The sequence below is a fragment of the Protopterus annectens genome, chromosome 12.part0, assembly GCF_019279795.1.
Source record: "Protopterus annectens isolate FY-2018-M chromosome 12.part0, PAN1.0, whole genome shotgun sequence".
NCBI classification, from domain to species: Eukaryota; Metazoa; Chordata; order Ceratodontiformes; family Protopteridae; genus Protopterus; species Protopterus annectens.
The window spans coordinates 650,314,235-650,327,620 of NC_056746.1; positions in this window are offsets into that span (position 1 = coordinate 650,314,235).

Genomic DNA, 13,386 nt, shown 5'->3' on the forward strand with positions numbered 1-13,386 from the left:
ATCCATGCATTCCTGAAGGTGTTCATAGAATGCGTTTATAAAGGATTCTGTGGTCTGGGCCGTATTTTCCACAGGCCCGGGGGCTTTGAAGGATTCCACCTTGGTTTTGAGGAGTGTGAAATTTGCTTTAGAGAAGTTTTTCACTGTGGGTTTCTGGGCAGGGGGTGGGGTCGGGATGTGAATATCCAGTGAGATTAGTTTGTGGTCTGATCTTATCAGTGAGGGATACACTTCTGGTCTGGAGCATAGAGTCCCCATGTTGGTGATGATCAGGTCCAGTATGTTTTCCCCTCTTGTGGGAGTGGTAACAAGTTGTTCCATAGCATTTGAGTTTATAAAGTCTAGGAACCTTTGGGCTAGGGTGTTGGAGCTAGAGTAATGCTCCCAGTCTATGTTTGGGTAGTTGAAGTTGCCCAATATAATGGTGTTTGGAGAGACCTTCATATTTTCCAGTGTTCTCAGAAAGGCCGAGTGGGGTTCCTGGGTTTGGGAGGGTGGTCTGTAGCAGGCTATAAACTGGAAGGCAGTTTTACCCACTGTTAGTTGCACATGGATAGTCTCTGATGCTTCGTGCTTTGCCACCAACCTGGAGGTGTGGGTATCTTTGATGAATATCGATACTCCCCTCCTTTTGTGGTTCGGTCCAAGTTTTGGGGCCAAAAAGCATGGTATGAGGTATAACCTGGTAGTGCTGGGGTGCTCTCGGGAGCCCTGAACCAGGTTTCTGTTACTGAACAGATATCGATGTTCTCCATGCTAAGGAGAGTTTTGAGTGCGTGCATCTTGAGGTTTAGACTTCTGGCGTTGAGTAGCATTACTCTTAGTTTCTTATCCCTTGTGATACCTATGGAGGTGGGTTTGTCTTTTGAGCCTTGCCTAAAAAAGGCACTATGGGTGAAGCAAGAGCCTTTGCCAATATCCGAAAGCCCAGGGGTGACAGGTGCAAGCCGTCCCTAGCGAAGCATCGTGGCTTGTCGAGCATATCATCCCAAGCTGACAGGCATTGGATCCCCTTTGAATGACACCAGTACTTAAGCCAATTGTTGAAATTGATCATCTTGTCTTCATATTGTGGCATCATTCTTGGTGAGGGTAAGATGCTACTCAAGGTCAGGGTCATACCGGCCTGGGCTACATGCTCAGAGAGCTCCTTTATGTCTCTTTTCATGTAGTCCAGGGAGGTACGTCTCAGGTCATTCACACCAGCATGGACAATGACTGAGTCATATTTGTACTTGCCTTGGAGTGACCTGAGTGCTTGTGTTATGTGGCGGATCCTAGCACCCGACAGGCTGCTCACCGTGACCCTCTCCTTGTTCAGCCTGGTGAGCAGGACATCAGTGTGTCTGATGATAGAGTCACCTATTACAAGTGTATCAGGTGTGTTGTTTAGTCTTAAGGGCTGTGACTGTTTGGCACACTGGCTTTGTGAGATATGTGTTGCACGTGTTTTGTTTTGGGGTAGCGGTTGCTTGGGTGTCTGCTTTGGAGGTCTCTGCTGCTTAGGCAGATCTTTATTTAGAGCCTCCGAGTATGTTTTTGTGTGATTATGTGTTTGGTTTGCTATCGTGGTAGGTCTATGTGAGACTGGAATTGTAGTGAGTGTGGTTTCCTTCTCCTCCTGATTGGTTATGCCAATACTGAGTTGAGAGAGCTTAGCCTCCAGTTTGGCTATATGGTTGCATCTCTCACATGTGTTGGAATTTGTTGGGAGGAGGAGAGGGTTGTCTGTGTACATGAGGCAGTTGTAACATTGCCTCAAGATTCCCAGATTCACCAGCTGGACTGGAGAGGAGATTGACAACTGACCATTGGACATGCTAGAATAATATTGGGAATTCCTTAATAATTGAAAACAAGGGCCAGTGGGGAGTGAGGGTGTAGTGCTTTTAATTTTTAGTGCTGACTTATATAATTGCTTTAGCGCGCAAGTGCCAGGTAACTTAAGTGCAATGTGTTACAGGTAACTTAAATGCAAAAACAACAAACAGTAACTTTCATTCCCTCAATAACACATCTATCACTGTCGAATCCAGCACAAAACTCCTAGGAGCAATAATTGATGACCAACTTAAGTTTGATTTACATTTGCTTAACTGTATTATAGGTTCATAGGTAGGTACAAGGCTATCTGCCTGAGGGCATTTATAAGCCTAGCCAGAGTGTGTCAGCTTTCGCCACCCTATTGATTAATTAACTGATCCTCTGTCAAGCAGAGCCAATGAAGTGATCCCAGGGGTGTATTTTCTGTTACCCATCCACTCGTCAAGGTTTCTCTTGAAGAGTGTTAGTGAGGGACTCTGCATGATGTAATTTGGAATTTTGTTCCAAAGCATGGGGAGTCTCTGTGACAGGAATCTATCCCTCCAGCATGTTCTATTTATTGTTGTGGCGAGGTTTAGCTCACTAGAACACGTGGCTCGTAGTGACTTGGATTTCTTTAGGTGGAGCTTGTCCATCAATTCTGAGTTGGACATAGCTTTGTAAGTCAGGCAGAGATCACCTCTGAGTAAGCGATATGCCACTGAGTACAGTCAAAGTTTTTTCAGTTGGGCTGCATAGGACATATGTTTGAGGCCAGTAATCCTCTTGGTGAGGCTAGTTAGGCTTATGGGGCGATAGTTATTAGGGTCAGTTGTGACCCCTCCTTTGTGGAGAGGAATAACCGTTGCTATGCGCCTTTCTATGGGCACATAGCCTGTGGAGAGGCTGAGGTTGAACAGCATGTTTAGGTGGGGGTTAGTTCGTTCTGTAGTTTGTGCAAGACGCAGCCTGGGACAACATCTGGTCCCATTGACGCTGTGTTTTTGGCTTTTGAAAGGGCTGTTTTCACCTGTACGCCTGTGATTTTTGGGACACTACACTTTTCCGGTATTGTTGTGGGCCCTTTTGGAGGTGAGAGGGGGGTAAAGTTTGCACTGAATCTATCTGCCAGGATGTTGGCAGTATCAGTAGGTTCAGTATATTTTGTGCTAAAAAAAGGCACACCAAAAACTTGGAATCCTTTACTTCAACAAAAAAGTTCTTAACAATGCAAAAATAACCCTGTCTTATGCATACCTTCTTCCTAGCCTATTGTATAGCTGTCACATTTTTACTAATCTGAACTCCTCACTCTTAACTAAACTCGAATCAACCTACAACAAGGTGGCTAGATTCACTGCACACCATACTTATAAGTCTCACTACTGTCTTTCTCTAAGACACTTAGACTGGCTAGAATTACCCCACCATTTCCTCTTCTCTCAGCTACAGATAATTCACTGAATTCTATACCAACACTCTTTCTGGCCTAGCCTTACTCCTATTATCTCTACACATTACCCAACTAGGTCTCTAAGCAACTCTGACCAAGACTTGCTACAAATATATAAACCCAAGACCAAAACTGGTTGCAACTGCTACAGCTACAACCCTGCCTTATCTTGGAACAAACTCCCCTTAGAAATTAGATCCCTTAAACACCCTAAACAATTCAAAACAGCCACCAGGGAATACCTAAGAATTCACTGGACTTGCCACTGCACCCATCCTCCTTAACTACTTTCCCATGCATCTAAGACTCTTATTACCTCCTCTTCTCTCACACTGTCTTCCTGTATAATCTCACTAGCCCCCTTTCCTTGAGCAGTTATCTAAACTTGCAGCCTTTTAACCTTGATTTTGGCATCACTCCTCCTCTCAACTCAGCTTCCTTTTTCTTTTCTCCTCTACAAAACCAATATATGCCAAAAATGACAACAAATTATTTTGTTAACATCCCTTGTACTGGTATTATGTTTACTCTTGTCACAACCTCCTTCTCAACTACTAGTGTAAAACTAAACTCTAATTGTACGTATTTATTGCATAATTATGATTGTTTATTATCTAATTCCTTCTTGTTTATAAAAGTTGTATTTCACTGTGGAGCTTTTCTCCACGTCTCCCCTGAAAATGGGCCACTCAGCTCAGTCGGACTAACCCGGTAAACAAATGTAAAATAAATAAATAGTTGCACTACTGTGCTTGATTTTCCTGCCGCCTAGTTACATACAGTGAAATCATTGTCCCTCTTTTGTAGATTATTTACTTACTTATTTACTTCCATTTTTATGGCTACATTGCTGAAATTAGTGATTTTGTTCTGCTGATTGTTGTATTATTGTGTTTAAATAACATTGCACTATTGCACCTTGTTGCTTTGGTACTGTTGCTCACTACTGGTAATATGTAAGATAATGTGGCAATATTGCCTCTTACTAATATTAGGTATATGCAAAACAAATTAACTTATTATCTCAGTTACTGATTTCAATTTTGATCATTGGTGCTGTAGCATTTCTACTTGTTACTGATTACCGGAGTGTTATGGCATTTAAAATGACTGCTCTACAGTACTGCAGTAGAGAGTACAGCTTTTCTTATTTGTTTTTTTGCTATACTGAAATTGCACTGAAACTATTTGCTTTACAGTTACTGCACTTAAAATTCTTTTTTTTTCTTCTTCTTTTGGCTTTTCCCAGTTAGGGGTCACCACAGTGGATCACCTGTCTGTTCATGATTGGCAGTGGAGTTTTACAGTGTTGAGTTGCCAGCCCGGCTCCCAACCTTCCACAGAAGGCACACACATGCACGTACATCTAGGGGCAATTTAGAATGTCCAATCCACCTACAGCATGTCTTTGGGATGTGGGAGGAAACTGGAGTACCCGGAAAAAACCCACGTGACCACAGGGAGGACATGCAGCCTCCGCACAGAAGGCACCCCAGCTGAGGATCGAACCAGAGAGCTTCTTGCTGTGAGGCAGCAATGCTAACCACTGCACCACCACGGCCACCCGTTACTGCACTTAAAACTACTCATTTAGATTATCTGTAGCTATTACAGTTACTGCACCTGGACCCACTGGGTTAGACTATCTCTTGCTCATTGCTATTGCTGGTTATGTAGAAACCACGTTAGCACACTGGGTAAAGCTATTTGATTTATGTTTTCCACTTCTAATTATCTTATTTATTCTTACATGTTTCTGTCATTTTACATGTTACATATTATAGTTGTTGCAGCTCATATTTGTGCGTCCTTTACATTATCCCTTTTTATCACCCTTCTTTTGTTCCAGCCAATTATCCCCCTCTTGTTTCATACCAAGAGTAAGTTATTAACCTATCCTGTTTTATAATACCCCTTTTGTCTGCACTGGTCACTTTCAGTCAGCTTTTGCCCCTTCTGTGTACAGCCTGATAGCACTAGGTACCTTGAGGCAGTATAGTAACTGCCTCGTGCTTACTAAAAACTCTTTATTACTACATCACAAAGAGACACTATGTGAGAAGTATATGTTTTCAAAATGAGCAAAAAGAAACTGATCTCTCCACGATGTGCCAACGAAAATAAGCAGTTGTTCAGCCAAATAAAACCAGCAGAAGTAGCAGCTTTGCATTAAAATAACCTTTTATTCAACGAAACAAGTGGGTTGATAAGCGCTTTCGCGTGGTTACAACCACGCTTCATCAGATGATATTTTCTCCCACAAACTGAATTTAAATAGTATAGTAATTAACATGCAACCTGATCTAGTTAATCAAATCAATTAACATTTAAAGGAGTAAAATTCAAAGCAAGTTCAAAGTACTTTGGCTGTGACATAATCTAGTGGAGGCGCGTATTCAGAAGTTTAAAGTAGCTCTGTGCCCCCGTAATGATTTCCACACTCAATTTATATAATAATAAATAAATAAAGAATATATATATATATATATATATATTCGTACACTTCTAAATGTATATAATTGAGTTAAAAAATCAATCAACCTCTTACAATGTAAATTCATAGTCAATAATAAAATCAATAATAAAATCAGGATGGTATTCTTTGTAACTCGCAACTGAACGCTTTGTTTCAATAGCGTAACAAAAAATTTTTTCCTTATGCAGCAAAGCATCAAAAGCAAGAATTATATAGCAGCATCGAACATTAGATGTTATTTAGAGTATTCATCTATCTAGAAATATGAGGTAGAAGGTTTAATCACCAATGAATTTCTGTTATAGTGAAGCGTTAAAACATGTGTTTCAATGACAGTCACTAATAGAAATAACCATGCTATCTAGACGCTAGTCAAGCAGACAAAACTTATGATAAACACAATGGCTACCAAACAATATGTGAAAATACTTGTGAGTTCTACTAATCAAATTCTACAGAAAATAACTGATATGAAATGTATAAACATGGGCAAGTCTTATTGCATGTATTGTATTATAAAATGAATACAATTTAAAATGATACTAGATAACCGTATCAAAGCATGTAAATGTTAGGATATCCAGTTAACAAATTTCTGAGAATTTGATGGTTTAAGATTTTTTTAAAAAATGCATAACGCATAAATAGTATAAATAGTATAACCAACTAATCAATTACATAAAAAATAATACCATTACTGCTACTGCTCAACTCGAAACAGAAAAAAAATAATAGGTATAGTTCCCCATACTAAAAGGGTGCAAGCCACAAAGCCAATGGCTAGGCTTGTAAATGCCCTCGGGCAGATAGCCTAGTATGAACCTATGAACCTATGAACCTATAAACTAGTGTTCATAACTATGTAACTAAGATTTAAATTTATATATTCATGAGTAAATATAGAATGTAGAATTAATCAACTATTTAATAATTCGTAAATAATTCATAAATAATCTCTAAAATACTTAACAAATTAGAATAATATAAATTAAATCTTTAAGCTTAAAAATGCTTAATGAAGAATAAAAGTATAAAAATCTTTTTAAAAGTGTTCTTAATACAGTTATCTGCTGGATATAACAATATTTTAAAAATGGCTGAATTTAGAAGTGAGTTAGGGTTACGACCTGCTGTGGAAATAATGCATAGGAAAAATATATATATCTATATGGTAATAAACTAATAAATATACATACACCTGTGACATCATTATGTACAGGAGACATACGATAGAAACCTTAATATAAATGAAACCCATTCCTAGACTATGAGAAAAGAATAAAAAACTTTGGGAGTCTTAATTAAGTCTCTTCAGCGCCTCCTATTATTTAAAATAGGTTTGATAGATACAGAGGTGTTTAGGCCTGGGTAATTATGGGCATTAAACCTTAGAATCCATCTCAATTCAGCTAATGCTAGGTTATTAATATCATCTCCACCCCTAGGATTTAAAGCTATTACTTCTAATACTCTAAAACAAAATGTATGATCTTTATACTTTGCTATGTGCTGAGCTAGAGCATTAGTGTCTGAACCTTTCTTGATTTCATATAGATGATCATAGATTCGATCAGCTAATTTCCTTTTAGTGAGGCCAACGTAGAAGGCAGTACATTTAGTACAAGTAGCCAAGTACACTAAATTTTTTGTAGCACAAGTAGCGAAAGTATTAAAATAAAAAGTAAAATTTAAGGTGGGATGAGTGAAAAATAGGTCAGAACAGATGTAATTGCATCTGTTACATTTTCCGCAGGGGACAGTACCTAAACATGCAGTATGATTTTTATGAATGATAAAATCATCCTTACATAAAATCTGCTTTAGGTTCAGACAATTTCTGTAGAGGAAACTGGGGTGATTCCCTACCAAATTAGTTACAGAAATATCAGTCATGAGTATGTTCCAATTCTTACAAATAATGTGTTCTATACATTTTACGTCACTTGTATATTTAGTAATGTAAGGAATTTTCACACTTTTATTAACTGACTTTGAGTTAGATAAGGTAAACTTCTTAAACACTCTAGTATCTGTTGCTGAGGGATTCAAAACACTATCTTTAATAATTTTAATTAAATCAAGGTTGTAGCCTCTATTCAAGAAAAGTGTTTCTAATTTTTCAGCTTCAAATTTCAATGTTTCACTCTTCTGACATAACCTAATTAACCTGGTAAACTGGCTTTTGATAATGCCAGGAAACGTATGCCTAGGGTGCATACTGTCATATTTAAGTAATGTATTAGTCCAGGTGGGTTTCCTAAATAGGGACGATGTAACTTTGCCATGTTCATTAAGCATTAGAGAAACATCAAGGAAGTGAACACATTTATTAGAAGCTTCCATTGTGAATTTTAAAAAAGTTGTAGTAGATTCTAAATGGTCCAAGAATTGCTTGAAATCTCCTAATGTACCTTGCCATATTAAAAGGACATCATCTACAAAACGCTTGTAGAATTTAATATTTTCAAACTTAGGACTACTAAATAGAAATTCCTTTTCCCAGTTTAGGACAACCAGATTAGCATACGTATTTGCACAGGGGGTGCCCATGGCTACCCCCCATGTCTGCAAATACGTTTTACCATTAAACATAAACAGGTTATTATTAAGTACCAAGTCCAGTAATTGACAAATTAAAATTATCTTATCTCCAGAAAACACAGTGTCTCTGACTAACAATTCCCTAATAGCTTCCAGTCCTATATCATTGGGAATGGAAGTAAATAAATTTTTTACATCAAGTGTTATTAAAAGATATTCATTATTTGTAACATCAAGAGTCAGGTCAGTCATACTTTCCAGAAGCTGGTAGGTATCTCTCAGGACAGATGGGGCTGCATTTACTACAGGTCTGAGAAACTTTTCAATAACTGTAGATATAGTTGCAGTAACCCAATTACTACCTGACGCAATAGGTCTAAGTGGTAAGGGAGTAACATTTTTATGAATTTTTGGTAGCCCTTTTATCACTGGGATAGTTGGAAACTCAAAATACAAATAATTATATAGTTCAGAAGAAATCTGCCTGCACATAAGTAAATCATGCAGTGTCTCATGTACAGTTATAACAATACCTTCGATTTCCTTTACTGAAATTACCTTGTATGTGTCTAAATCTGATAGCATACTTAACATCAAAGAAATATAGTCTGTAGTATTTAATATAATAGTCCCTCCACCTTTATCTGCGGGTCTAAAAGTTAGTTCAGTTAGTCTTTTCAACTTCTTAAGGGAATTCATTTCATTTGATGTTAGGTTCACATAAGCTATCCTTTTGGTATGATTGGAAAATAAACGATAGAAATCCATTTCACATGCTTTTAAGAAGCACTCTAAGTTAAATGGCAGCGTAGGTGAAAAATTACTTTTTCGTTTCAAAAGCATAGGATCACTTTCTACAACTCTGTCATCTGTTTTAACAGTTGACTTTTTAAAAAATAGTTTCAAAGCAACACTTCTACAAAAGAACCGTAAGTCACATAAGACATCTGTTAAATTACTGCATTGTGCAGGAATAAAGTTTAGACCCTTATTAATTAAGCTTATGTCAGATGAGTCCAAATCATAAGAAAACAGATTAATAAACAAGTCAGTCACATTCTCTGTTTTCTTGTTGTTCCGTACCTCTCTCCGGAAATTTTCCGTTTCCTCGGTCCTCTGCTTTGCGAGCGTCCTCTGCCTTGGAATTGCTGCTTTATTGGGTAAGGTAAAAAACGGTTCACTTCCTGGGCTGTTTTAGGTCTCGCTCCTAACTGAATGCCGTTAGGTGTACTGACAAATGCCAACTGGTTAGGAGGTGGTGTAGCAGAAAACGCTGTTGGTCTCAAAACATCATTTTCAGCTGTGTTAGTCACACTTGTTTCCGTTGCTGTGGAAGAAGGCAAAACAGAACTCACAGCAGCCATGGTAGGCGCAGCGTGACTAGTGACATCATCTAATGTGTGCATTGGAGGTATCGGGTTCTGTTCACGAGTTTGCGTTGTGTTGTGTCTTGGCCAAACAAAAATTTGGCCAGATTGGAAATCGTTAAAGTCCCTTTACAGCTTTTTGAGTTTCGTTCGCTTCAGTTTATCACTAAAGGAACTGACTTGTGAAAACACAGTTTGCAGTCTGTTCTTAGCATAGTCAGATTTGAAACGTTCACTTAGGTTTTTAAAAATAGAGTCTATTTCACTACGTAACTTAGTTTCAAGTGGCAAAAAGTATTCATTTAGTAGAGACATATATTTAAAACCTTGTTCTATATTTAGGTCTTGCCACTTTTTTAAAAGGGTCGGATGATTGTCTCCATAGGACGGCATACAAAATACTCGCATGCCTCTTGGAACAATGCGGTAGTGTAGAGAGGCTTCAAGGTGCTGCCTTTGCCAGGCGTACCTTTGCAATAGATACAATTTATCCTCAAAGTCTTTAACAATTTTACAGAAATCAACAATGTCTTCATCCGGTATAGTGGCTATTAAATCATTAGAAGACCCATTTAGCTCCAGAGCCAATAAAGGGTTTGTAACACAATGTAAAAGTCCATTAGGAATACTTAGGTTGTCCCTCGACTCCGGTCTATATTCAAGCTCCACATTAGGAGAATCCATCGTGTAGAGCAGTTACCACACAAAGATAAAAGTTCAAAAAAACGAAGAGGTAACTGCAACTTTAGGAGATCAGTAAACACAAACCAGCAGTCCAAAATGAGCAAAAAGAAACTGACCTCTCCACGATGTGCCAACGAAAATAAGCAGTTGTTCAGCCAAATAAAACCAGCAGAAGTAGCAGCTTTGCATTAAAATAACCTTTTATTCAACGAAATAAGGGGGTTGATAAGCGCTTTCGCGTGGTTACAACCACGCTTCATCAGATGATATTTTCTCCCACAAACTGAATTTAAATAGTATAGTAATTAACATGCAACCTGATCTAGTTAATCAAATCAATTAAAATTTAAAGGAGTAAAATTCAAAGCAAGTTCAAAGTACTTTGGCTGTGACATAATCTAGTGGAGGCGCGTATTCAGAAGTTTAAAGTAGCTCTGTGCCCCCGTAATGATTTCCACACTCAATTTATATAATAATAAATAAAGAATATATATATATATATATATATATATATATATATATATATATATATATATATATATTCGTACACTTCTAAATGTATATAATTGAGTTAAAAAATCAATCAACCTCTTACAATGTAAATTCATAGTCAATAATAAAATCAATAATAAAATCAGGATGGTATTCTTTGTAACTCGCAACTGAACGCTTTCTTTCAATAGCGTAACAAAATTTTTTTTCCTTATGCAGCAAAGCATCTAAAGCAAGAATTATATAGCAGCATCGAACATTAGATGTTATTTAGAGTATTCATCTATCTAGAAATATGAGGTAGAAGGTTTAATCACCAATGAATTTCTGTTATAGTGAAGCGTTAAAACATGAGTTTCAATGACAGTCACTAATAGAAATAACCATGCTATCTAGACGCTAGTCAAGCAGACAAAACTTATGATAAACACAATGGCTACTAAACAATATGTGAAAATACTTGTGAGTTCTACTAATCAAATTCTACAGAAAATAACTGATATGAAATGTATAAACATGGGCAAGTCTTATTGCATGTATTGTATTATAAAATTAATACAGTTTAAAATGATACTAGATAACCGTATCAAAGCATGTAAATGTTAGGATATCCAGTTAACAAATTTCTGAGAATTTGATGGTTTAAGATTTTTTTAAAAAATGCATAACGTATAAATAGTATAAATAGTATAACCAACTAATCAATTACATAAAAAATAATAATAAACTAGTGTTCATAACTATGTAACTAGATTGAAATTTATATATTCATGAGTAAATATAGAATGTAGAATTAATCAACTATTTAATAATTCGTAAATAATTCATAAATAATCTCTAAAATACTTAACAAATTAGAATAATATAAATTAAATCTTTAAGCTTAAAAATGCTTAATGAAGAATAAAAGTATAAAAATCTTTTTAAAAGTGTTCTTAATACAGTTATCTGCTGGATATAACAATATTTTAAAAATGGCTGAATTTAGAAGTGAGTTAGGGTTATGACCTGCTGTGGAAATAATGCATAGGAAAAAAATATATATCTATATGGTAATAAACTAATAAACTTATTTACTTCCATTTTTATGGCTACATTGCTGAAATTAGTGATTTTGTTCTGCTGATTGTTGTATTATTGTGTTTAAATAACATTGCACTATTGCACCTTGTTGCTTTGGTACTGTTGCTCACTACTGGTAATATGTAAGATAATGTGGCAATATTGCCTCTTACTAATATTAGGTATATGCAAAACAAATTAACTTATTATCTCAGTTACTGATTTCAATTTTGATCATTGGTGTTGTAGCATTTCTACTTGTTACTGATTACCGGAGTGTTATGGCATTTAAAATGACTGCTCTACAGTACTGCAGTAGAGAGTACAGCTTTTCTTATTTGTTTTTTTGCTATACTGAAATTGCACTGAAACTATTTGCTTTACAGTTACTGCACTTAAAATTCTTTTTTTTTTCTTCTTCTTTTGGCTTTTCCCAGTTAGGGGTCACCACAGTGGATCACCTGTCTGTTCATGATTGGCAGTGGAGTTTTACAGTGTTGAGTTGCCAGCCCGGCTCCCAACCTTCCACAGAAGGCACACACATGCACGTACACCTAGGGGCAATTTAGAATGTCCAATCCACCTACAGCATGTCTTTGGGATGTGGGAGGAAACTGGAGCACCCGGAAAAAACCCACGTGACCACAGGGAGGACATGCAGCCTCCGCACAGAAGGCACCCCAGCTGAGGATCAAACCAGAGAGCTTCTTGCTTTGAGGCAGCAATGCTAACCACTGCACCACCACGGCCGCCCGTTACTGCACTTAAAACTACTCATTTAGATTATCTGTAGCTATTACAGTTACTGCACCTGGACCCACTGGGTTAGACTATCTCTTGCTCATTGCTATTGCTGGTTATGTAGAAACCACGTTAGCACACTGGGTAAAGCTATTTGATTTATGTTTTCCACTTCTAATTATCTTATTTATTCTTACATGTTTCTGTCATTTTACATGTTACATATTATAGTTGTTGCAGCTCATATTTGTGCGTCCTTTACATTATCCCTTTTTATCATCCTTCTTTTGTTCCAGCCAATTATCCCCCTCTTGTTTCATACCAAGAGTAAGTTATTAACCTATCCTGTTTTATAATACCCCTTTTGTCTGCACTGGTCACTTTCAGTCAGCTTTTGCCCCTTCTGTGTACAGCCTGATAGCACTAGGTACCTTGAGGCAGTATAGTAACTGCCTCGTGCTTACTAAAAACTCTTTATTACTACATCACAAAGAGACACTATGTGAGAAGTATATGTTTTCACTTAACTTTAGGGCTGCCTTCTTACCTCGGAACACATTTGGCAAGCACAACACATAAACTAACACACACATAGCTCACATCACTTTGACTAAACCAACTTAAGCTGAAGTTATTAAGAGAATACTGACTTAGCCTCCAAGGCTAAAGACTAAGAATTCTCAGGCATTCGTTATCATAGGAACAGACACACCTTCACCCTTCACACCCAAAGTCAGTACACATACCTCTGGGAGTTACAGGGATGC